Below are 26,729 nucleotides of genomic sequence, written 5' to 3'. Positions count from 1 at the left end.
ATGCATATTGTAACATATTTCACTCTATATTCAAGTAGTTAATAGTTCCATGATATGCAAAAGTGAATGTGATCCATATTTCTTTTGAGACTTTTAATATCCAATCATTTTAAAGTATAATGCATTTATATACACAGTTTTGAAACTTGTTGACTTATAAAACTGCTTTTGCTGCTTGCTTGAGGTTAAAAGCTGATGCTTTAGACAATCAATATCACCAATTCCCAATTTACAAATAGCAGCCAAGTTTATTTATATGGTCCTAAATAACAAGTTTGTCACAGAGGTTTTACAAATTGTACAAAATCTTTCCCCTAAAAATTACAGTTTTAAGTACAAGATTTTCTCTTTAACAGGCCCACTGTTGTACCAAGTTGTACATAACTTTGAAATTGTTGAATATTTATTTTATCGCTTCTTGTGCACAATCTCCTGCCAGCTGTCTCATGCAATATCAACTTTTTGTTTCAGGCAGCAGGGCAGGTTTGTCCTGTCTCAGAAGATGGAACTTCCTAGTTACAATGTGTGTGGCCTTCTTTTTACATAATGATCTTTGTGTTTGTATTTGTGGTGGTATTTTGTGTGTTGCAAAAAGACTATTTCGGTCAAAAAGTCCCGTGGAGAATCTTCATCAACTCTTCTTCAGCTTCTTCCATCTGGCCCTTCACCCCTCCCTTCATCTCCTCAGCCTTCGTCCTGGAAAGTTCAGCACAGCAGCAACCATTAAACATTTAACATTTGACTTTTACTATTTTCTCTACGCAACAAAATCCTTTTCCCTCAGCACATGAATATGCAAGAGGACTCTGTCCGCGCAGGAGCGATAGGAAGGCATACCAGGCCACGATTACAGTTCTGCCTGAAAGCTGCTGTTGTGTAGCCTTACATCACATCATCTCTTGGTGCAGAAAGGCACACTCCTGGAACACTAACCCATTAGGCTACAATCTCTGCTGGCTTTTTTTTTTTTTTTTCTGTGTCACGACTTCCCATTCTGTGTCGTCGCAGCTGGAACACTTGTGGTGGTCCCCAGATGGGTGAGCCTCTCGACAGAGCTGCTGGACACTGCAGAAGTCCAACACTCTGCAGCAGTGACAGGATTTTCCAAACAGCTACTCTAAGTAGGTGAAGCAGCAGTGACCCACTGACCGCTAGATGTCTTATTCCATTTGTTTTTTCATTGTCACTGCTATGCTGCAGCTATTATTAGAATATTGTTGACAATAATTTGCACAATCCAATCCCACAAAATAGACAGAAACGTCAACAAACATTTCACTTTAAAGCTTAATGTAGCTTCATTTTAGCCTATACGTCTCAAACCATTTAGATCTGTTTTAAATAGTTAATCCACATCCCTCCGAGGGGAATCTCAGAGCAGAAAGCATGTAACAAGAACAACAGCACACAGCCCTGAAAATGGCTGAGAGGCAGCACGCTGTACTTATTTGCGCTAAATGCTAATTTCAGCATATTAACATGGTCACACTGACAATGCTAACATGTATATGTTAAGCAGGTAGCCTAGATTAGTGGGTAAGCATCCTAAGCACCAACCAAAAACCAGGCCACAGGTCCAGAGACCTGCATGTGAAACAACTGGCAACCAAAGCACTTTAGGTTTTCTAGTAGGCTATAATTTCAGAATTTAACCAAAAACACAAACACTTAAAACTAATGTTGATTAAAATGAATACAGTATAAATGAGCTCCTCAAACAACAATACCGTTTTGTTTTGTTTTGTTTTTCATGAGGGTGACCCAAACTACACATTTGTATTATCATGGTGATGCTAAAGGAAAAGTCAGGTGATCAACAAAGTCAGTCACACTTCAGGAAGCTGTGAATTTCTCTTATATATTTTATGCCAATTTGTCCGGTCATGAGAGATATTTCAGTCTGGACCAAATTGACACCTCAGACTTGCAGCTTACTTTGCAAAAAAAAAAAAAGAAGAAGCTAAAGCCGTGTGGACTTCATGGTTGAGTACAACGATTTATTCTTTTGACCCCTGACATCAAATGGTGTGAAAAGCCCAATCAATATGTTTACTGCACCAAAGGGTACTTATGATCAATATCTGGCCTGATGGTGCTTTATCAGCCACAGTCCCCTGTCGGCTATGGGGACAGTCAAATGAGCGCCGTTGTGCCACAGATGGAGATAAACAGCAATGACACAGAAATCAAATGAAAGCACACAAAAAAATGAAGGTCAGTTACAAACACTAAACAAAGAAAGCTGCCCGGCAACATCGACGTGCTCTGCTGTTGTGTGACTTGCTCAAAGGCACCACTGTGTTATTCTGTATAGCTGAGTATTACTCATTCATACACTCCCCCAGTTTTTGCCAGTTGGTTTACGTCTCTGTCACAAACACTCCTTTTTCTAACCTGTGGGCTTCCTCTGACCTATTTGAGCAAGAAAATGAATCAGGAAGCCTGTGTTCTTGCTCGTGGCGGATTGTAATTAAATATTTGAAATGTAAGTGTAGTTGCCACCAGCATGGAGCCACATAACAGTCAGCTCAAGGCTCAATGCCCCAAATAAATAACAATGTAAAATTTAAGAGGTAGCTGCTGTAACTTTAGCGAGGCTTTCCATTTTCATCAAGCACCATTATCAGGTCAAGATATGATGTCGCGTTTGTGACGTGCAAAAGCGGTGGTGTGAAGGGGTTTCCAATGCTCTCCTAACATCACACATGCAGGCCATAAATCCTGCTTAATTGTATAAAAGTGGACATAGCTTTAGGGTCTGACAAGGGAGGCCAATGCAGAAGTGTTAAGGTGTAATACCACTGAGAGTCGCTAGGGGTTGGCTCCAAAAAGGCTCTGGCTCCATAGACTCCCATTCATAAAGACAACCCCATTTTGAAAAAAGTTCGGACACTGTGTAAAATATTAATAAAAACAGAATGCCAAATTATATTATTTGTTCTCATGAGCATTGCCTCAAAAGCAGCATGTTTGGGGACGTGTCTGTTTAATTGACAGGCCTGTGGTGCGTCAGATCCACCGTTCACTCTTCCCAGCTTGTCCAAATATGGTCACTTCTGGCTCCAGAATAGAAACAGACAAATGCCAAAATCTACGCCGATTTGATTCGACCTTGAATTCCTGCAAATTAGCGAATGTTAAACGTGCTAAATTGCTAAACTAAGATGTTGAACATCAATCAAAATTCTGCATGTTTTCTGAATGCTCAGAAGGAGTCTTGCCTTGTCACCAAAGGTCCAAACTTGGAAGGACCCGTCCTACCAGGGACGCATCCTTGTGACTAAGAAACCGCCTTCATCTTGCTCAACATTAAATGTCATATTTTGGTTAATTTTCATAACTGGAAAGGATTCCTCATTTCCTGGAGGGCATTTTGTGCTGCAGTGAGACTCTTAAGGATCCAAAAATAGCAACGTGAGCCTACCAGAAAACGATATAATCAGATAAAAAATGGCTCACAATTCTTTTTTTTCTTTCTCAGGAGCACAAGGGAACCTTCGAGGGATCAAACACTTAGATTTCCAAGTTAAAATCTCTCATAGGGGTCCTTCCTTTTCTCTATAGCTCCATCACTTCAAGCAGGTGAGCTAAAATTGAAACACTTAAGCTTCACCTGCCCCGAGATGCACCTAGCTGCTGTGTGTGAGCATGTGTGTGTGTGTGTGTGTGTGTGTGTGTGTGTGTGTGTGTGTGTGTGTGTGTGTGTGTGTGTGTGTGTGTGTGTGTGTGTGTGTGTGTGTGTGTGTGTGTGTGTGTGTGTGTGTGTGTGTGTGTGTGTGTGAAAGAGAAAGAGAGGAAGCGAGAGCCTCACTTGCTTGCGCGCCTGTGGCTGTGTCCTTATGAATGTGCATGTGCATGGCCGTGTGTGTGTGTGTGTGTGTGTGTGTGTGTGTGTGTGTGTGTGTGTGTGTGTGTGTGTGTGTGTGTGTGTGTGTGTGTGTGTGTGTGTGTGTGTGTGTGTGTGTGTGTGTGTGTGTGTGTGTGTGTGTGTGTGTGTGTGTATGTATTCACTGCATGTGTGTCAGTGGAGTCAGCCTGTCCCCACAGGGGTCGTTGTGTTACAGACTGTCCTACTGTTTTTATTAACCAGTTGCTGCACGAGGCCACATGAAAACACTGTCCAGCTTGTGCTCAGCAGACAGAGCGTCACAGTGTCGCTGACGTCGGGGTCTTGTGGGTTTCACCAGTTCAAATCATCTCTCCACCTGTCCCCAGAGTCAACAGTGGAGTGCACTCATATCTTCATTTTGACAAGTTAATCACATGCTGCTGCTTTTTATAAAGGGTCCATTTCTTTGTCAGCAAACTGGCTCCATTTTCAGCATTTACTCAAGAAAATAAGAAATTTTGTATTTTGCACATATTGTACTTTTTACTCTGTTGTCTTTGACAGCAATAGTAACTTGTCTTTGCTGATTAATATTTTACATAAAAAGGGTTACGTTTATAAAATACAATGTTATAGGATTAACTACACAGTTGTAGGCCTACAGTTTATATATATATATACATATATATATATATGTATATATATATATGAGGTATATATGAGGTGTATAGGAGGTAGTTAAATTATGTTGACTTTGACAATTAATCTGTTAAATTAACTGCCGAGTTAACCACTATAAGAATTACATAATCACTACGTTTTTTGGCAAAAAATAACAAACGTTTGATTATTTAAGTTCTTTAATGATGATTCTGTGCTTTTCTATGTTTTACAGTATATAACAGTATGAGGATTATATCTGGATGTTGGACTGTTACACACGCAGGGCAAAATGACATAGTGATGGGTCTTTTTTTAGTAATGTTCTCCAGACTAACCAATTTATTGAGAGAAACCAAAAATATATTTTAGTTGCCACCCTGAAATTCCATTTCAGCTGCATTATTTAAGGCATTAGTAATATCAAAAAGAGCATCACAACAGAAATTTGTGTAACAAATATGCAAGGGTCCCATCAGCCAAATTAATGCTTTCACTTTAAGAACATTTTGCAGATAATTCCTCTGTATTTTCTCTTAAAATTGTAAATGCAGGACTTTATTGAAGTTGTATTACATTTTGCTTTTACTCTGGTACAAATTTGAGTACTTGTGACAGTCAATCATCAGCCTCTCATTTGTTAACATTTATTTAAGATGTCATATGAGTGCTAAAAACAATGCATTTCTACTGTATAATTGATCAATAATTTTGTCTTTGTTCCTTTCTCATGCCTCATCGGCTTTATTTAAATACGAGATTTATCATTGATAAAGCGGTCTGATACCAACTGTGCATTATATTTGGATGTGGTGGCAGAAGGAGCGCTCTCAGTGCTCATCATGTCTCCAGTAACACTGGAGGAGAGCGAGGCGATGGCAGCACAAGGTGCAGAGAGGACATGTGACAGTGTGTAAAAAAAAAGAGGAAAACCCTGTAGCTGCTCCCATCCCCCCACCAAGCTCCTCCAGCCTGGCCGTCTGAATTAAATGGGGCCTGTCTTCTTCCTTGCAGCTGTAGCTGAGCTGTAACACTGTAAAATGAATGACAGACACACACATTGTCCCTCACTCAGGAGTCTTCCCTATTGAACAGCCACTCTGGCAAATATGTTGTATTATTTTGCCATTTTTAGTCCATAAACAATCAACTGAACAAGCCCATATACTGTATGTCTGTAATAATAGTACACTGACAGATGCAAGTGTTTTTCATTACCATTTCATGTCCTGAAAAAAGGGACATGATGTGCATGACAAGTCCTTTTTTTTAAAAGTGACTGAATATATGTTGGTGCCTGCTGCAAAATGACTCCGAGTGTGCTGCAAGGAAACCCCCACCCACACACACACACACACACACACACACACACACACACACACATACCAAACCCAAAAGGCTTGCATGCACACAGACACACTAAAAGACACATGCGTCAACTAAAACATTAATTAGACCCACAAAACGTCCCAAACTCATTCACATGCACAAGCACAGACCCACATTCATTAAACACACTGAAAATATTCCCTTTGGTGAAGTAAAAGCAGAGCAGCGGCTGTTTGGTGTTTATTTACAAAGCAGGAACTCAGACCATAAACTCAAAGCCTAGAGGCCCAGAGAAAATGACGAGAGGTCTGTGTACCTCTTTGTTTTTCATCCAAACCTCTTTAAGTTCACTCAAATGAGTCTTTAATGCGGTGGATGCCAAAAGAAGGTGGCAATTCAGGCAAAGACTCCACTTTTTCAAGAGGAACTGAATGGTGCATTGCTGTCTGTCAAGTTAAAACTCTGCTGGTGGTGGCGATGTTCCCGGCGGCGTTTCACTGTGCTCTGATGATTTTACCAGATGACAGTTTTAAACATCAGTGCATCTTCAGCGGACACCCGTGCACTCACTGAAAAGCAAAGGAGCATTCATATGCTTATGTGGGCCACTAAAGTAAAGAAAAAAAAAAAGTCAATCCAATGAAAGAAATCAAGTCTTCTTTCATGACCATCGCAGCCAACTAGCCTTTGTGGACGGGAACAGCCCACTGGTGATACCACAGAACAGTCAGTAATCATGGCTCTCCTCCAGCAGTTACAGCTGCTTTTTGCTCTGACATCCAAATGAGCTCTACTTACGACTGAAGCGTCTGAAGCAGAAGATTTCCCCATTAAAATCACCCTCAGCATGTCCACACTGTAAGGAAAATCTTACTTGAATGTACTTCCAAACAGCAGATTTGCTTTTAGCTTCAGGAAAAATATGCTCACAGTTGCACAAGATGAAATGCAATTATTTTGGTCATGAAGTTTTTTTAAGTCAAAGTTCACCCCATGTTATAAACAGGTCTTCACTGGTTGGCAATATCAGTCAGTTGATTGGTCGGTTTACTAGCTTTATCCAGAGGAACAAGACTTTGACAACTATTAGACAGATTGCAGTGACAACTGTTACGGGCAATCATAAATGAATATTCATAACTTTGGTGATCCTGACTTATCTTTTAGTGCGACCCACAAGGTTGATATTTGTGGTTTGGAGTGTAATGGCTCAGCACTCATTGGGTGGATCTCCATAAAATTTGGTACAAATATTCTTGTAACTCTCTGGGTGAATTGTAACAGCTTGTCATTTAGCACCAAATATCTGCAAAACATTCCCATCAGTCTCAGCTGCTCTTTGTTTTTGTGCAAATCAGCAAATATAAGTTTACAAGCACACTAAACTGAAAACATTCAGCGTATGGAAAATTGCCATGTTGGCTGCCAACTCTTAGTTTTGATGTCATAGTTTGTTTTGCACATTTAAATGTCACATTTAAGTTTTTAAGATATGCTGCTGATCAAATCTCAAAAGAAACCCAATTTACTGTCATTCTACACACCTCATCGAGGTTTCTAATCTGCTGTGTTCGCACTCGTGTCTTTTGCATGTGTGCAGTTAGTCAATACAAAGGAAACATTGAGTTGTTGCTTTCATCTTGCAGCAATCTGTTCTCATGCAGCAATAAGCAAAACTACGCTCATCCTCAGCTACTACGCAGTTGGTACAATACTGACAAATTTACAGGGTGAGAAAGAGTCGAAGACAAAACCGCTCTAATGCAGGCGATCACAAACCTGAACACTGTTACAATCATGTACACACGTTCCAGATGATCAAAATCAGGGTAAGACTAACACTTATAGATGCTAATGTGCATGGAGACGTACTAATTGACTTTGTTAGCCCGTTCAGAGCTCTGTAGTAAATATTAACACAACATCCACTTACTCAGCGACCGCTGAACCTTTCGACAGGAGAAGCCGTGAAAGGCTCCAGAAATAGATCATTGGGAATATTCACCACAGATACACCAGGAGGCCCTGAGGTCATAAGAACATCCATGTTCAACCAATTACAGCTTTTCAAAATTCAAATGTCACAGTGAAACATCTCAGTGAATTTGAAATAAGAGGCAGTTGACACAGGGACAACACAAAACACAGCATGTAACTGATTGTATACGAGTACAGCCATGTGTGTGTGTATCTGTGCGTGTGCGTGTGCGTGCGCGTGTGTGTGTGTGTGCGCGCGCGCAAATCAGTCTGCCAGAATGAATGAATGCATGAGAGTCCCTGGAGCCTGCACAGGGTCCATATCTCATCATTATAAAGATAAAGACATGATAGGAGGAGGCAGATTGACAGGAAGCCCTGGAGGCTCAAATCAGCCTGTCGACCTTCAAGCCATCCAGGAGGAGCAGCAAGCTCACCTGAGCCCACCCAACACACACACACACACACACACACACACACACACACACACACACACACACACACACACACACACACACACACACACACACACACACACACACACACACATAACTATCCATCTATCCATTTATCCATCTATCTATGGATTGAAGAGTCAGACATCATTTCCCAAGTCGTTTGCATATGCTAGTTGGTTTGGGAATTTTTCCACTAACACACATATACATATACACACACACACACACACACACACACACACACACACACACACACACACACACACACACACACACACACACACACACACACAAACTTGTATCAATATGCATGAGTGCACACTGCAGCCATTAATGGCTTTCTACAGAGACCCACATGCATGAGCTTTTAAAGCTGTGGCACTCAGCTCCTCATTGCTTCTCAGTGTGCCTCGCTCACACAAACCCAGAAATACATATATGCACACACACACACACACACACACACACACACACACACACACACACACACACACACACACACACACACACACACACACACACACACACACACACACACACACACACACACACACGACACAGCAGGGATCTCCAGAGTTATTACACACTCAGAGGGGGCCTAATGTTGGCAGGCTGGCTCCATGGAAGCAGATTTGCGGCACCTCAATGCAACGTGTCCAAACATTCAGAGGCCATGCTGCGTTCTCATATCAAGGCTGGACAGCCATTAGTAGCGGAGAAGTACAGTGGGACAGCAGGATACAAAAACAGCATCACCATAGTGTTATGCAATCGCTTGCAACAGCCCAGCAACAAGTACTTCAAAGGAGAGGCTTATCATGGTGAATTTTTTTGTAGAGTCAGACAATTTGAGGCCACTCAGTGATGATTTGTAAGATTTGTGGTCTGGTTGCATTGAAAAATATGACATTTTAGTATTCCTTTACATCCTTTGATTTTGTCCATCCTCTGTGTTTCCTTACCAAAAGCAGCATTTGTGGTAGCTTACATTAAGAAGGCAGACTTGTAGAGACAGGTGGCCTTAATCTAAATAAAAGACGCGACGCTATGTATTTGCAAGATATGTGTGTAAAGTTCCACAGCTTTCGAGTAGGCTGAAGTCACTGAGAAACCAACGGCAGAGTGATGAAGCAAACTCCAGGGATACAATGCGGAGCACTTTAGTTTTATTTTAAGTTCTTTGTTTGTGTATGCGTGGTTTGCAAAGAGAACAAAAAGTATTACACATGACCCAGTAAGCATTGATAACAGAACTAAAACTATAAATAAAAGTTACATGAGAGTTTAATTAAATGAAAAAAGGAATAAATCTCACTCACATGACACACAACTGATGGATATAGTCCAAAAAGAGAGCACACAGCAGGGAGGGCTGCGTACATAGCCTCTTCAGTGGATGGATTGATTGCAGCTGAGAGGGGGTGTTCCTTTCAGGTGGGTGTGTTTACCTTATTAAGAGGAAAAATGTGACAAGCAAACCAAATGTAGCTAAGACTCCCAGAACAATCAAATAAACCAACACATTGGCACTCACACCAAGTAAGATGAATCTCCCTGATGATCGGACTCCCACCACCAGACTCCTGCAGCGCGGTCTAAAGTCAATTTCATTATTATGAAATTCTCAAGAACAGTAAAGACCATGTTGGCCTTAATACAAAACACAGATGTTGTGTTTTTCCTGGAATCTAGGGTACTTTAAATCGTAATAGTTCCATTAAATTATCCACCGATTAGGTAATCCATGTCTACTGCATAACCATACTCCTATGGGGAATTGTAAAATGTTAACAGGGCCAGTGTTGGGAATTTTTAACCCAAAAAACATAAAATTATTTCTTGGAAGTCCAAGTTCAAACAGTTCGAGAGGAGTAATCAGTCCTGTAGGATTTTATTTTCATGTATTTACTATTTATATTTCATGATCACATAACGTTATATGATTTTCATTGATATATGTGTATTTTTAAATCTCTTTACACAGGCACAGTACAAAGTGTGAAGGCTATAAATGCTCAATTCAATATGCTGCTTTGTACACACAGACAGAAATAATATGATGTGTTGTACACATGTGATGTACACATCCTTTGTGTCATGATTTGTGATCATTTAAAACTGTGAAACGGCTTGCTTAACACAGTGAAGATCCAAAAATGTAAAAAACGAATTAAAAAATGTAGTTTTTAGATGCTAATTTGCTGTATTTTTTATTTTTATTCACTCCTGTCTGGACACCAGTGGTCCTCACACTTTCATTCAGTCGTTTTGAACATGTTTTGGCACCTGATCATGAGGTGACACAGGCGCTTTGTGTATATGATATTTTACATCGTTGTGATGTGACTCCACGGGATCGTCTATCAAAGTCTGTCCCAATTCAGGGCTCCTAAGTGACGAACCAGCAGCATTTTATCCAGTCTTCATTACCCTGCAGGAAATTAGGGCCATTCAGGCCACTTAACGCCTACAACAGCTGTGAATACTCACTTCTTGAGAGTCCCTTTTAAAAGAAATATCAACCTGCACCATTTCAATAGGCCCTAACGCTGCCTTTGAAAGGCAGGGTACTGTGTTCAATTAGCTATTGTTGTGGAAATGGCTGTTCATGTGGGTGATATTTAGCTGCGCGTCCTTTGGTGTGTAATCATGCTCCAATAAGCTGCTCAGTTTTCAGTGCAGTCATCTCTGGGTGTGTAGTACAGAAGCACATGGGGACAAGGAGACAGTTATTATAGTTATCAAGTGTGTGTGTGTGTGTGTGTGTGTGTGTGTGTGTGTGTGTGTGTGTGTGTGTGTGTGTGTGTGTGTGTGTGTGTGTGTGTGTGTGTGTGTGTGTGTGTGTGTGTGTGTGTGTGTGTGTGTGTGTGTGTGTGTGTTTGTGTGTGATAAAGAGGGAGCTCTGTGATGAGAAGCCAGTTGGCCAAAACCTCCCCCTGACCTCTGAAACGTGGCAGACATAAAAAAAAAAAAAAAGACGGATTTTATATAAACTGATTTTTTTTTTTTTTTTTTTTGGTCTGATAATGAAAACATATTAAAATGTTGATTTTTTTTTTTTTTTTTTTTTTTTAACATTTTGTTCAGCTTTCAGTTTATATGTTATGAAATGTAGTTGTTTTCGAGGGAAGCACATTTCATTCAAAAGTTCAACAAATTTGGAGACCTTATCTTGGAATATTTATTTTATATATCATAAGAAAGCTCCCTTAATTATAAGATCTGGATCTCATAATATTGACAAAACTTTGTCATGAGAGATGATGTCAAATAGACAAACACCAGTTTGAACACCTCCCAATTTGCCTGCGGGTCCAAAGGATTTAAAAAAAAAATTCAGTATATAATGATTAACTGTATATAGTAAATTCAGCTTACACAATTTACCAAAATGTAAAGAAATACAGTAAAAAAAAAAAGAGATAATTATCGTATTTGTACAGTGATTTTGTGTACGACGTCTGACCAGTGATGCCAAACGTCCAATAATGTGTTCTCATTTCATCATTCTGTGTCACTCTTGATAGTTGTAATCAGTTTGGCGATATCTTTTTAATTTATTTTCAGACACAATCAGGAGAATAAAATAATGGCTCTTCATCTGCATTTACTCATCTCCTCTAATTTTATGTATTTCCAGCCAGTCATGCCTCAAGCTTGTTGCGATGTTGAATGTGACTCACAAGCATGGCATGTCATTAACTTAGCCAATAGTTGTCGTTTATTTGTAAAGCGTTTGCATGCAAAGAAAGCAAAGTTATCTAAGTTGTCCCACCAAGTTAATATGCTAATGCAATCATACATTTATGCCTTGGTTCTAACTTGCTTCCACATGGTGGGGAAATACTACACACTGAATGTGCTACTGTGAGGGATTTTTTTTTTTTTTTTTACTGTATCATTAAACTCCAAGAATTAAACTGAAACGCTTCTTGGCACTGAAAGGTATGATTAGTTGTAAACCCAGTTGACTGGACATGCTGACATTTGCAGCTCATGTTTTGCTCTTGTGGCTTTGTTTCTGGAAAGATACCACACTCTAAATCAATTATATAAGCACATTATACTGCAGCATGTGGTGGTTTTGCAGGAAAAAGCAATAAGTGAAAGTAATCAGAAAATGTCATGAATATTGAAAAAGCCACTGATTATGAAAACAGCTTCTCATTCACAGTTCTTGTCAGAAAAAAGTATTCAATTTTGCAAACAATCTTTATGCCCTGAAAGCCAAACACCCCTGAATCAATCATGTTCATAATGTAATTAGGTATTTTTATTTGTTTTTTTTTCATTTGCTGGTGTTTTTGTTCTGTTTTCACCAAAGGCACAGTGTAACTAAATGGCAAACCCTAGGTGAGGAATGGAGGTGCAGGCAATTATGCCTGAAAATGATTTTCTCCGGGCTGATTTATCTCCACTGTGCACTGAGAGCAGATTATGAATCCCAGCCAGCGCACAATAAAACCTGTTTTGCACAAACCATGAATTTCATCAAGTAGTAGAGCAGCAGAACAGGAAGAGAAAAAAAAAAGATCCAACCATCCATCTGAGCAGTCAAAGAGTCTACCTTATGTTAAGCTGCAGCTGAATACAGAGCAGCAAAGGGAAGCCTCCACAATCCCAGGCAAGATATTCATTACAGCCGCAAACCTCCAAGTCAGCAGAACAGGAGAAGGATGCAATGAGAAAGCAGCCATCTCCAGTGGCTCTGATTTCATGCTCTAAGTTGCATTTCACTGGTTGTGGAAACCTCTTCCTCCCAACCCCCACCCCTTGTTTTTCCATTGTCCCACCGTTTTTCTCCTCTATGTCGGCCCACAAACGTGACTGCAGGCAGAAAGTGGCCATCACACTCGGGAGGGTGAAGCTCTCCTCCGTGAGATGCCAAGAGGGGAGGGAGGGATAGGGTTTCATCACCCGACAAGAGCTCTATTCGCCGGCGTGTGTGTGTGTGTGTGTGTGTGTGTGTGTGTGTGTGTGTGTGTGTGTGTGTGTGTGTGTGTGTGTGTGTGTGTGTGTGTGTGTGTGTGTGTGTGTGTGTGTGTGTGTGTGTGTGTGTGTGTGTGTGTGTGTGTGTGTGTGTGTGTGTGTGTGTGTGGCCCTAATGTGTTTTCATCCATGAGGAAAAATGCTATACTCCATCTCTATAATACTATAATACAAACGCGTGCGATGACACGAGCTGCTCCTCTGTGAGGGTTTTAAATCAGTAGCAGCGTTCTGCAGTGCTGATTCCAGTTCAAGGTGGGTAATGGCATCGAGAGTCAACAAACACAGTCTGCTGTCTACCAATGCAGCCTACACTGCATCACGGTGTGTGCCACTTCAAATTGCATCCTGTTTTGTTTATATCTTTTAAGGGACTCCGTATTCAATCTCTCAGCAGCTGCTTCATAAAGACTGTGTTTCTGTCTTTGAGGATTCCCTCACAGTCAGAGCTGATGTTGTACCTGACCACTTACATGTGAAGAGACTAAATATGCACAGAAAACCAGAAACACCAAGACTACATCCAGGAAACGATCCAAAAACACAACTACACACTTTATATGCCTTGAAAGGATTATGATATTTGATTATGACTTAGAACCACTTTTATTTTCAGTAAAAGAAACAGTATCACCGTTTGTTTTATCCGTACCTCATGGACCTAACTAAACAGATCTGTCTCTGAAAAATGCAGTAATCCACATATAAAACACCTCCCCCACCCCATGTAAAGATTTAAACAGGAGATCTCACTTGCAGACTAAGAAAACAAAGCACTCTTTCTCTCCCACAGCCTTGACATTCAGACATAAAGCCTGTTTTTCTTTGTGTATGTTTTATAGCTGCCCTCGGCATTATGTGTCTGGGTTTTCCGTACATACTGTACATCCCAATTCTTGCAAACACGATATTGAATGACTGGAGGGAATTTCCCTACATCTTGCTGAAACATGAACCTATCAGAATCTGGTGGCCAAAGGTGAAAGGTCATGGTGACCTCAGAAAACACGATTATGGCCATAACTCGATTAATATAATTACGGCAAACTTTCACACAAATATTTAATAGGATAAAATGATGAAGTGATGAAGTTTTATATACAAAAGGTCAAAAGTAAACTTCAATTTGGATCCAAAATCAAGAACCACTGTTTACATCTCACTTTTTGCAATCACATTATTGAAACTATTGCATCCTTTCAGCGTGCCGTGCGGTTGCAGCACGACAATGTAGTATTACTACTATTACTATAATAATAAATATCGTGTGTCCTAAATTTTTCCAAAGCTGACGTTTCAAGACCACCACCATCATGCACCTTTTAACTTTAAAGTAAAATCAGGAATATCCAGACCATCACAATAAAAACCAAAACATCACATTGTAAATAGAAAGGAAAAACACTGCTGTTTAAATCCCTGAATGAGTGACAGAGGATATAACATTAAGTCTCTTCACCACCGCCTCCATGAAAAAATGTGCAGGTCACCGCCCTGCTACTATATCACAGGGGGTGAGGACGAGGTTAGGTTAGCAAAGAGGGTGGGGCGGGGGGCGGGGGGGGGGGGCGGTGGGGGTTAATGATCAGTCACATAGACTCAAACACACAGACACATCAGCACTCACACTCACACACTCGTTGTGCTGCAGACACGTGGGAGCTGGTGACCAGGAGGGAGAATGAGGTAATGATGAAAAATCCAGAAGAGAGGAGAGCCTCTTCTAATGAGCTATTGACATTCTCAAACGACGAGTTGGGGGGGGGGGGAGACGCGCTTAACCGTCGGATTGAAAAACATGAGCCTGTCATCTGCCCACGGGAGAAAATTATAACGATTAGCGTTTAAAGCTAAAAAAAAAAAAAAAAAAAAAAATTAAAAAAAGATGCCTCAAACGCTGGCGTGAAAATACAGGAGAACTAAATGACTAGGTTTGACATGACAATAGAAGATGAGAAATGAAAACTTTTAAAGTCCAAAGGCAGAGAATCAGGTTGCACAAATTTAATTACGGGGGAATCAATAAGGAAATCGGGCATAATGGAGGATGAAAGCCTTCATCAGATCCCAAAGTGTTTTTTTGAAGCACGTAAGAGGCAGCAGACATAATTGCGCAGTGATGAGAAACACCATGAGGGCAAATAGGTTTTACCTCTACAGTACAAGTACGGTGGTTTGAATAATCATACACTGTGTGATCAATCTGTGATGCTGTTTTTCCACAAATTGCACCAATTTAATCAATAAGGAAGAGAGAGGGCTGCACAGCGTGAACAACTGCAAAACATCAATAATGTTTCATTTTCAAAAAAAATAATGTTCCTCTTACATCGAGGTTGGGGTTGGGGACCATTTGCAGGTCTGATGCATGTGATGAAAAAACAAAGTCACTTTTCATTCACTGTCAGTCCGAGGCTGTGACGCATCAGCTCAGTCTCCAGTCAAACCCACAGTGCTGCTGAGACGTATCACCGAAGAGTAATTGATTGCAACTCAAGCCAACGCAACACAGGAAAGGTCCCTGAAGATCGCCTGCCCCTCTGGTCCTTGAACACATTACCATTGATTTTTTTTTTTTTTTTTTTTTTTTTCAGTGCGCTCTTGTCGTCGCAGACTGTACAGACTACGAATCAGAGATGACCCTTACTTTACCAGTAAAAAAAAAAAGGTGACTCTTTTATATACCAAGAACACCAGAAAGCACTTTCAGATAAGGCATTTTTCATGAGAACAAGGTCATCAAAAGAACAAGTTGTGGGGTGCCGGGTCGTGACCGGTGGTTGCTCCACCTCAATTAACAGCAAAATGCTTTTCACATTATAAATATAAACCATAAATAATAATAATTCATAAAATATAATTGCTTGTTTTCCATGTGTGTTAAACATTTTCAAAGCCAATTTTCTTCTTCTTTTTATCTGTTTTTTTTGTTTTTTTTTTTTAGCTTTGTCAATCAGCAGCTTGAGACACACCTCGGGTCTCAAGACATAACAGAGATCCACTTGGACAAACATTGCTCCATACCAACTGGTCCAAAAACACCACAGGGTGCCTTCAGGAATTACCAACAGTGCTTCAAATGATCTCCTCTGGACTCAAATAAAAGAGACACACTTCTGTCAAAACAGTCAAGCCTCAAACCTGTACTGCTATGTATGTGTTTTGTGTAAACAAAGACTGCCTCTGTGTAAATACAGGTGGAATTTGGCGAGAACAAATGACCTCTTATTTCTTATGTAAACATAAAGGAACACCGAAGGGGAAAAACATCATGCTTTTTCAATTAGGAGCCACTGCTAATGAGAACTGAAGCCCTTCATTTTAATTACAAAACTGTGAGATTACAACCACGTGAAGGCAGACAATCCATGCTAATGGAATAATTAAACATGCAGCAATCTTTAATTAGCCTGTATAAACCTGAAAAAATAGGCTATATGGGTTATTCAATATACTTGATTTTTTTTTAAATGCAACGGAGAAAAGAGGACGGCCCAGATAAATAACAGTATTCTTTGAAACACAAGAAGTATTACAGCCCAATAAAAACAGGGGAGGAGAAAGGGAATGCATGAGTTTTGTGCGACCTCCAATTTGTGGATCATTGTGCGGAATAAATGCTGTATAACTAAGAATTTTCAACTTGAAAAGATGAAAAACACGTGGTACACGCTTTCACATGTGGTATATTAGAGGATCACCCGGGCATCGATACAGCATCACCATCAAGATAAATAAATTACAGACCGGAAATGGCAAATGATGAATCCTCGGAGGGCGAACGTAGTAACCTTGCACTCCAAACCGTCAATATTCCCCCGACAGTGAAGCTCGTGTTCACGCCCGCTCCAGAAAATGCATTAGACGCAGACGATATCCTGGACCAGCGCCTTCAATCTATTCCACACAACCACTAATCTGTTAATTGATCTTGCGAGGGAGATGAGAAGAAGTGTGTGCGTGTGCGTGCGTGTGCGTGCGTGTGTGTGTGTGTGTGTGTGTGTGTGTGTGTGTGTGTGTGTGTGTGTGTGTGTGTGTGTGTGTGTGTGTGCGTGCGTGTGTGTGTGTGTGGATGACATTACTGAAGAGATATATCATGTTTTATAATGGGTTCAGGGGCCTTGAGTGGATGAGAGCTCGCTGTTGTTGTTGTTGTTTGGAGTCCCCGACCCACTTTATTGCCGAGGACCTCAGAGGGCTGCCATTTCACAATGAAGAGCCCAAAACAGCGTTGAAGATGTAACGCAGCGCCTCAAAGAAAGCCGGCTTTGACCACCGTACTGGGGATAACAAACAGCTAAATAAAACGAAGACACTGACACTCCACCGCAACAAATGCGATCGCTTGTACGACTCGACCCCGACCGACAGTTCGGCGTGGGGGTCCGAGTTGTACAGGATGTTTTACACAGTGAAACTTAAGTAGATCTGCCCCGTGCGTTTCATTCTCGGTGTGCTCACGAAAGCGAAAGACTCTGCGACCACGCCGGCTGCTCCGTGAGGCCGGAGGCTACTTGGGCCTCGATGCTAACATCAGCACGCTAACTCTCAAGCCACAATGCCGACCTGCAGCTATAATTTGAACCCCGTTTGCCACGTTTTAATTTGACATGTCAGCATCTGAGGCTGAACAGTGAGTGTGTGTGAAAAGATCTTCCATCAGGTAATTGGATATTTTGACCCCCCCCCCCCCCCAGAAAAATCCAGGAGATCCCCAAAGTCGGATGACTAAAATGATTGTGTTCCACAGTGATGAACATCTGCTTCCCAGCTGCAGTAGGAATACATTCAGGCTTGCATAGGTTTGAACGCATCGGCATCCAGTTCTCCTCATCACGTGAACCACGTAAGCTCCGTTAAAGCTTTTAAGAGCACTGTTGAAAGAAGGTGAACAGCATTTCCTCAAATTCCTTTTTCTTTTCTTTTTTCCCCCAAGAAAAAACACGTTCTGACATTTATTTCCATCAACTCTTCGTGAACTGAGAATCTTTCCTCTGACCCTTCAAGTTGGCAAATTAAAAAACAAAAAAACATCCAGGAGGAACACAGATTGTGTGAATCATAAAAACGAACAGAAGAATGAAGAATGAATGGCATTTTCCTTCTGTGTTATCCTCATTACAACACATTAAGAAGATCTACATTCAATTAAATGATTAAATGAAAATATCTTTGGTTAAAAGTGGGCTACCTTCGTTTCTGCAGCTCACCAAAAAAAAAAACATCAAATAATTCCTTTGTGCATCAGTAATTTACGCTGCTACTACTATAAAAATCAATCGATTCAAATCTGCGTTTTTGTATTTGACCCATATCTGAATACTTTTGTGATGCAGTCTCCAAGAAAAAGAAAAAAAAGATGACGTGAATGGTGTTAATCACGTCAATCAATAATGTGATTTGGCGCTGCATAAATAAATTGAATGAATCAGCTTTTAATTCCTGTCACGTCTACGTGCCTCTTACGATAAAAGAAAAACTGCGGTCCTTGTTTTTCAGTCCTACATTTTTCCTCGCCAAATTCTTCCCAAGTATTTATTTCTGGGCATCAAAAGGGGAGCAGTTAGGTTTCTTCACCAAACTGTTGACGCAAAATCATGAACATCAGACACAGACTAATATCAGCCGGTGCAACTGACTGCTCTCAAAATTACACACCACGACGATGATCACATGTTGTAGGAATTGGAGAGAGAGAGAGCTTTGATGTGACTCCAGCCCACCTGGCACCGAGCAAGTCTTCTGAGGGACCCGGAGAAGCTGCAGAAAACCTCAGACCGGAGGAGGCGGGAGGATGGCAGCAGGCGTCGTTTCAGCCAGAGGATGATGAATGCAAAAGTGTGTGGGGGGGGGGGCATCGCTCCGCTTCTCAGCCACTAAAAGGATTAAGGGCCCGATCAAGGCTGCAGCGCAGGTGATAAGAGTCGAAAACAAGAAGAAGAAGAAGAAGAAGACGCGAGTCACACGCTCTAATTCCTAAACCACCGTCCTCACCAGCAGACTTTTAGCATCCTCCTCTGCTTGACACACGCGTCCTCCTCGGAGATCTAAGGAGCTTAGATGATGCAGCATTTTTTTTTTTTTTACTTCCCAAGAGAAAACTTGATGGGGTTCTTGTGCACATGGCCTGGCTGCTTTTAATTTGTCAGGAATTTAGTTTGCAGGATCTGCCAAAAAAAACAACAACAACAACAAAAAACGTACTGTATCATGATATTACAGCTGGACAGAGTGAATGGACATTTACCAACTGTTTTGACAAATAACGAATCATTTAAGTCATTTTTTTTTTTTTTTTTTTTAGGTGTAAAAAGCCCAACATTTGCCAGTTTGAGCCTCTCACTTGTGAGGATTTGCTGCTTTAGTCTGTTTGAATGTGATACTGAAGATAATAACCGTCTGTGTCAAGACTTACTGTTTAGATTTAACAAGTGATTTCAAGACAAGGAACATGGATTTGAGAAGGTTTTACCAGTAAAAACAACAACAACCTATGACTTTTTACTATTTCCTTACATCTTATGGACCAAAATATGAATTAGGAAAAACAATTGGCAGATTAATTGATGATAATAATGATCTGCAACTTTATTGTGATATACAAAATGTATGATGATGTTATCATCCATATTTTTTTTATCAAATATTTTCTACTCCCTAAAACGCCTGCTTATCAATCAATAAGTATTCAAATAAAAACTGAACAGGAGCCTTTGTGCCCTCAAGCGATAATTACGAGCCAATGACTCCTTTTAGCCATTATAGGCAAATAACAGAACAAGTAAAGCTGTAACAGCACTGACTGCTTATGAACTGTCTTCTTTTTTTTGTTCTTTTTTTTTTTTCATAATTTACACCAAGTCTTCTTTTTAGTGTCACTATAATCACATTTGCATCTCCCGGTAGAAAAAAAAAAAAAAGCCAACCTTCAGTTTGTAATATGACAGTTACAGGGAGCGTGGTAATCACTGGTGGTACGAGCGTTCACCACCGTTTTCTTTACTTTAGAGCATTTTATTCTTGATGCCGTTTCACGCCCTCGGTGTAGTCTCATTTATTCTGCCGTTAAAATCCCCGCTCTGTGCTTTACACTTGAAATCAGTGAGAGAAGATTACAGGAAATCCCACCTTTCAGGTGAGAAAGTAGGATTAAAAAAAAAAAGAAGAAAAAAGCCTCTTTTTTGGGGGGGGGGGCTCAGCGTACACGGTGCGATAAATACGACAACTTCCCTCTTCCCAAAGCCCACAGTGCTCGACGTGAAGAGGAATTATCATCTTGAAGAAGCACCGTGTGCCGTTTTGATTGATTGCGATTGTGCTATTAAGTCACGTTATGCAATTCACTGGTGGGATGCAGATCGACTCAAGAGCACTGTGACCGTTTCCTAAAATCCCATTTCCATTCATTTACTGACACCTAGTGGTCATCAAGAGTAAGGCCAAGCATGCAGGTAATGGTGCATTTACCCGGATGCAGCTACTCCATGTATTGATCAATAAACTGTCTGCTTTCACTGTATAGAATCAATACTTATTAACTAATGCTCACAAAATGTTCCCATAGAATCCCTGTTTTTTTTTTCCCCCCCATCTTAATTTTCCAACCATTAAAATAAAAACATCTTTTAATCTCACTTTTTTTTTCAAATAAGTCAAATCCACTTTGAATAAAAGTTTAATTCACAAAAATACATTGACCAGTATAATGAAAATGTACTAAAATGTACTTTAATAATCCATAAAAGCTGGAACATCATTGACAGAAAAACACAAGAAGCATTATTAGAGTTGGTTTAGTATAATATATTTCAGCTTCAAGAGACATAGAAATCAATCCTTATTTTTCCCCATATTTCTTCTATAAAAGACCCATTTTTTTCTGAAGCATTATTATGCAAAAAAAATGGCATTAGAATATATTATGGGAGCTATGAAATCCCAGTGACTGAGTATAAAATTAAGTCACATCAGAGAGAGATATTTGCAGAAGAGAAGTCCATGAACAACAGGGCGAACAAAGAAAAAAAAAATATAATAAAAATAATAATACATATTATAGACCTTGATCTATCATCACTGACATGACAGGCATGGAGAATAGGTGTATGGCTATAAAAAATTTCTCACTTTTCCACTTGATTTCACTTGAAAACATCTACACTTAACTGATGCATTTTTTCATGCTCATGTTTGAAGAATATTTATAATCATACAACTAAAGAGGTCAACGTCCATGTCTTTCAAATACGATATTGATATCGAAAAAGATGAAAAATACTGAAGTTCTAACTTTGTTTTTCCTTCTTTAACACAGTTATTTTCTTTTTGTTAAACTGTCAAAAACAAAAACAACAACAAACAAAAAAAAAGAAAACACGGGGCTGCTCTCTGCCCATGTAGGCGGCTCATGGAAACGTTTTTTTTTTTTTTTAACCTTTAGAAGCTTTGCTGCATTTTATCATCATCATCATCATCATCATCAGTTTGTGGTGCTGTTTGTTGGTGCAGAAGTGGAAACTGTCTGTTCAGGGTTCACACTGAAACACAGAGGAAGGTCCTCGGAGGTGAAAGACCAGAGTCTTCTCTCATGCTCTCTCTCACCCTCTCTCTCTCTCACTCTCTCACTCTTCCTGTCTTTTCACTCTCACTCTGTATTCTCTCTCTGTGGATCATCCTCGTCTTTGATAGGAGCAGTTCAGTCAGCTGATTCACCGTTTATGGCTGATGGAGGGTGGGGGCGGGAGGGTGGGGTGGGGCTGTTGGAAGGCTGGCACGTTCCAATCAGGGCAACAGTTCTTCATTACAGCATTTCTGCAAGACAGCACGCTGGTTAAGTTCTTGTTTCAGCCATCATCAATGCTCACACCTCACAAAAAGTAAGTCAAAATAAGAAATTCGACAAGGTGGTGGCGGCCCTCTGCTGGCCGCTGACTGACATTACACGTGTTTGCAAATTCCTGAGTAAGAGGGTAATGTAGGTGAAATCCTTTTTACCACACCACTAAAAAGTAAAGCTTTTCATTATTGCAAGGCGTGTATGGAGCTGTGATTACTGATGCAATGCAGCCCTGCCTTTATTAAATCACTGCAGTCACATTTAAAGCTTCACTAAAAGTAACATTTTAAATGATCTACTGTAGACTATTTTTCTCCGATTCATAAACTCGTGCTTTTCGCACCATTCTTAAAAACGACGTCTTGAGTGGTTTTATACAACAATCCCAGGCCTTGAAAACAGAGATCACATGTTTCGTCTGTACCCGAGAGGACGGAATAAATATGTGCTGAATTTCATGTTTGTTTCCCACCTCTGACCATCGCATCATATACCGTCTCTCGCCATCTAGTCCGAGAGCAAGAAGTGAGGTCAGCAGTGCGCGAGGGAGCCCACATAACCACTCAGACATTTTCACGGCAAAAGAAAACTTAATAAAGTTTTGGGGGTCCAGAACTTTACTCTGCTCATAACGTCTGACCAGCGTTCATTGGTCACAATCCAGGAAGCCCAGAAAGGGTGGGCGACTCGGCCGATTGGTAGCCTTGACGATATGACACGATTCCAAAAAATCTTCCACTATTTCAATAGCAAAATAAGTTTTATATATCAGCATAAATGTGACAGTTTACCGTCTAATATTCAGTAAAAACTAAAAAAAAAATATTAATGTAATTTGTTAATCTTTTGTAACCACTTTCATGCTCCTAAAGTAACACCATGCATGTTGCTGGGCACGTCATGTCCTCATACCGCTGCGCTGCATAACTTCATTATGACACCAAGTCTCAATATTACTTCCAATTTGAATTTTATTCAAATATAAAAAAAAACGATATTATCCTGAACGATTAGATATGGCGCAGTCCTGCAAGTGCAGGTCCAGCTGCCTCCTCGAGTGTTGGCTTTAGTAGTGGATGCTGCCATCAAACAGAGCAACGGGGGCATTTCAAAAGTGCGAAAGTGGAGCCAAAATAATGACGGCTGCGTCTCAATTCAGGCGTTTCCAGTCAAGGACCAGCGCGATTAATTTTTTAATTTTATTGTACTCTATTAATCCCCGAGGGGAAATTCTTTCGCTACAGCAGCATCCCATCCATGCAAGCTCACCGGTACGACTTACTGTGGGACATAAATGGACTGCAGCCATAATGAATGTTGTTATATCGGTTGCTTCTACTGCTGTGACGAGTAAACTGTCTGCAGTGGGGGGAAACAATGGTGTTTGTGACGCTTGTTAAGAGAGTTGCGCACAAAACTTCCATCTGGGGAATTTCCAAGTTAACGTCTGGATTTCAAAAGTTTTGAAGACGACCCAGAGCTCAATTACAAAAGTCTATGAACACATATTGCAGTGATAAAACAGCGTGTGGGCGTATCTGACTCAGCCCTGTGCGGAGTATAACTGAAGGCCACCTGCTGCTGGAGCTCCTCAAAAGAGCTAAAAACATGCCTTTGAAGTCTCTCCAGATTTTCCTTAAACATAGAATAAAGTCTTTCAAATCACACTCGTTTACAACGTGTCTCACGTAGGCCAGGGTTTAAAAACTGACCACAAATCAGAGAGGGGGGGAGGTGGGGACAAGTCCAAACACCAACAGTTTGAGAATCAATACACCATCGTATCAGATACGAGCTCCCTGAAAGTTTCTGTCCCAGTGAGCAGAGCGAGCGCTTAGACCAGAGACCCGTAGTTTAGAGCTCATGAGGTCAGCATGCTGGAAAACAGCCACGGACTGAAATGTCCTATTAACTCGCTCTGTGTCCCGTCTGTGGCTGGTACTGAAAACTCTCTGGTCTCTGTCCGTCCCTCTCTGTCCCTCTTTCTCTTGTCTGTGTGTGAGCTGGTGTGTTGTGAGCAGTGGAACAGTGAGGCTGAAATCCTGTTAGCGCTGGTTCACTGGGCTGGCCAGCATGTGTACGTGGAGAGGTGTGTGTGTGTGTGTGTGTGTGTGTGTGTGTGTGTGTGTGTGTGTGTGTGTGTGTGTGTGTGTGTGGGGGTGGGGGGTGCAGCAATCACCCCGGGGCTGTGCTGACAGAGGCCCCCACTCTCACACACTCTGGACCTCTAACTGACCAACACAGACGGATTCAGACGAGGAACGCAGTGGGTGGTTTAACAGCCCTGATGTCTGAGCTGGGCACAATGGTACTGTCTGTTTCACTAATCCGGTGTTATCGCTAATATCAAACCCCCACCACCACCCCCACCACCACCACCACCACCACCACCCCTCCACCACGCAAGTTAAAAGTGACTGAAGATGTAGATGTAAAAATCGCTGCAGTTGGCCGTGCTTTGTTGGTCTGGCGTCTTCGAGGTTTTGGTCTGACAACACGGCCCTAAATGTGTTAACAGACTCTCGGGCCTTTTAAGGGGCTGCACTCTGACCAAAACACTGAAAAGAACTTGTAAACTGTGGGTTGCTCAGCCTCACCCGCTTTCATTTCCAAACAACAAAGATGCCATAGTACCGACACTGAACCGGCTCTCTTCAAGTTGCATCTGTAAATTTTTAATTGCGTGTGCATTTTTTCACAACACCACCCAACGACTGACCTGCATGCTTTTCGACTGCCGATGCCGTATTTTGAGGATGAATATTGAAAAGGCATTTATATTAGCGCTTTAGCCTATAATTATACATATTTAATTCAATTAATTTGCGGTAATTAAATCAATCAATAAATGATCTGATGAGGTCTGCACCCCAAGCAGACTTCCTGTAGACCTTCAGAGCTCCCTGTGGACTGACAGGATTGTGGGTTTGGACATTTCTTTGCACCTGCAGACCTCCAGAGAATGCGGCCACAAAGTCCACAAGTCTACAAGAGCGGTCTGGATTTGGGATCAACCGATTATCGGAGCAGATATTTCGCATTTATCGCCGCAGGTACTTTTTTTATTCAATAGCTGATCAAAAATAAATTATTATTAGTGTATTTATGGAGTCCACGTGCTCCCGCTTCGTTTCATTTATTTATCTAAAGTCATTTGAATTACGTTTTGCGTTAGAATTTGTTATTCCAAATTTTGACAAAGATCTTTAGTTTTACTGCAAATGCGTATCTGCTTCACATATCGGTTTATCGTGGCCTTGATTACCAATAATCGGTATCGGCCCTGAAAAAGCCGCATCGGTCGATCCCTGGTCGGGATGTTTCGGTTACAGCCAGGGTCTTGCTCACGAACACGTAAGCATTGCTGACGCGCAGCCCGTAGTCCTCAAATTCTGCCAACTCATTTGCTATCCTGCAGCTTATTGGTCTCAATGACCAAATGCACTGATTAAACAAAAGGCTGCCAAAACTGTGGGCAGCAACAATCTCCCGTGAGGCTCCTGTCTCAACAACAATCACTGAACAACCAGCTGCAAAAGGTGCAACATTATTTGCGAGTATACGAAAACTGACGATTGTGTTTCCTTTCCACACTGAGCAGCCACGATTTGACCTTTTCTAATCGAGCTCCTATTCTTCACACAAGCTTTAATACATACATCCGAGTGCCTTCGAGGAGACCCCGTCATTATTCAAGAGGAGCAGGTACAAATGCTTTGGCCTTTAATAAAAGGTCAAATGACACATTATACAGCCTAGTTTATTTCAGCATTCTGAACCCTTTCGGCTTCACTACCTTTAATGTTTGGAAACACTGAGGCCCGACTCATTCATCTCCATGTGAGGGTGAGCGGCATATCATAAGATCTCACCAGATTTCCTCAACTGACGAACCGTAAAGTCCGACGGAAACTTTCCACATTAAGCTGTTGAAGGCCATTGCGGGCAAATGATCAAGCATGACTGCTTTATGGTGATTCTCACATTACAGAAATCAGAAGTATTCAAATTTGTCAACTATTTTAGTTACCAAATTAGGGGAGGAGGGGGGGGACAGTCTTTCCTATATATATTTACTTAACTAATTTTTTCTCAATTGAATGTTGCAGAAACAAGGGGACAGAGGACAAAATACCAAACCTTTGTTCCTACTGGTCACCTCCACCACCTCCTACTAAAATAAAAGTACATAATATTTAAAGCAACAAGAGAAAATGTCCTCACATTTACAGCACAAGAAGAAAATGACGCTACTAGTGTTTATAAAAAAAGGGCTTCACAGGTCCAGTCTACTTCAAAGCTGCAATGACAGTAATTATGAATGAAATCAAAATGAATAGAGAAGTTTTCCTGTTCACAAAGATTGACAGAAATAAGAGGCCTGGTTTACTGAGTGGGAGTATTTTCAGACTTCCTCATTACCAGCATCTGGTGAAACTGTCTGGTGAAAAAAAAAAAAAAAAAAATGCTGACAAAACTTTTTTTTTTAAAGAAGAAACAGCAGCAGCAATTCTTGTTTTTCTGGGGAATGACACAGTGACCGATCAGGATTTCCTCTAACATAATCAGCTGCTGCCGCTTGCTGAGGTCTGAAATTTAAATCTAGCTCTCATACGGTGACTCATTCATTCAAAAGTGACAAAGATGCACA

General features: G+C 40.9%; 1 protein-coding gene across 5 annotated transcripts in view; it reads right to left on the bottom strand.

The window, feature by feature from the left end:
• Positions 1–221: 221 nt before the first annotated feature.
• LOC138616577 (ras-related protein Rap-1A-like) overlaps positions 222–26,729 on the bottom strand; it is a 42,065-nt gene continuing 15,557 nt past the window's right edge. For 4 of the 5 annotated variants that reach the window (XM_069690986.1, XM_069690989.1, XM_069690988.1 and 1 more), the window contains exon 8: positions 20,946–22,053. The gene's annotated coding sequence lies outside the window, so the exon portion shown is untranslated. Of the gene's footprint in view, positions 697–20,945; positions 22,054–26,729 lie in introns of those variants that run through there. The other variant, XM_069690991.1, reaches the window with a different exon arrangement.

This window comes from Brachyistius frenatus, unplaced genomic scaffold, assembly GCF_029030835.1.
Source record: "Brachyistius frenatus isolate BFR_SWC_R1_liver_20210118 unplaced genomic scaffold, ASM2903083v1 Contig_10, whole genome shotgun sequence".
Lineage (NCBI taxonomy): Eukaryota > Metazoa > Chordata > Actinopteri > Embiotocidae > Brachyistius > Brachyistius frenatus.
This window is presented reverse-complemented; position numbering and strand designations above follow the sequence as displayed.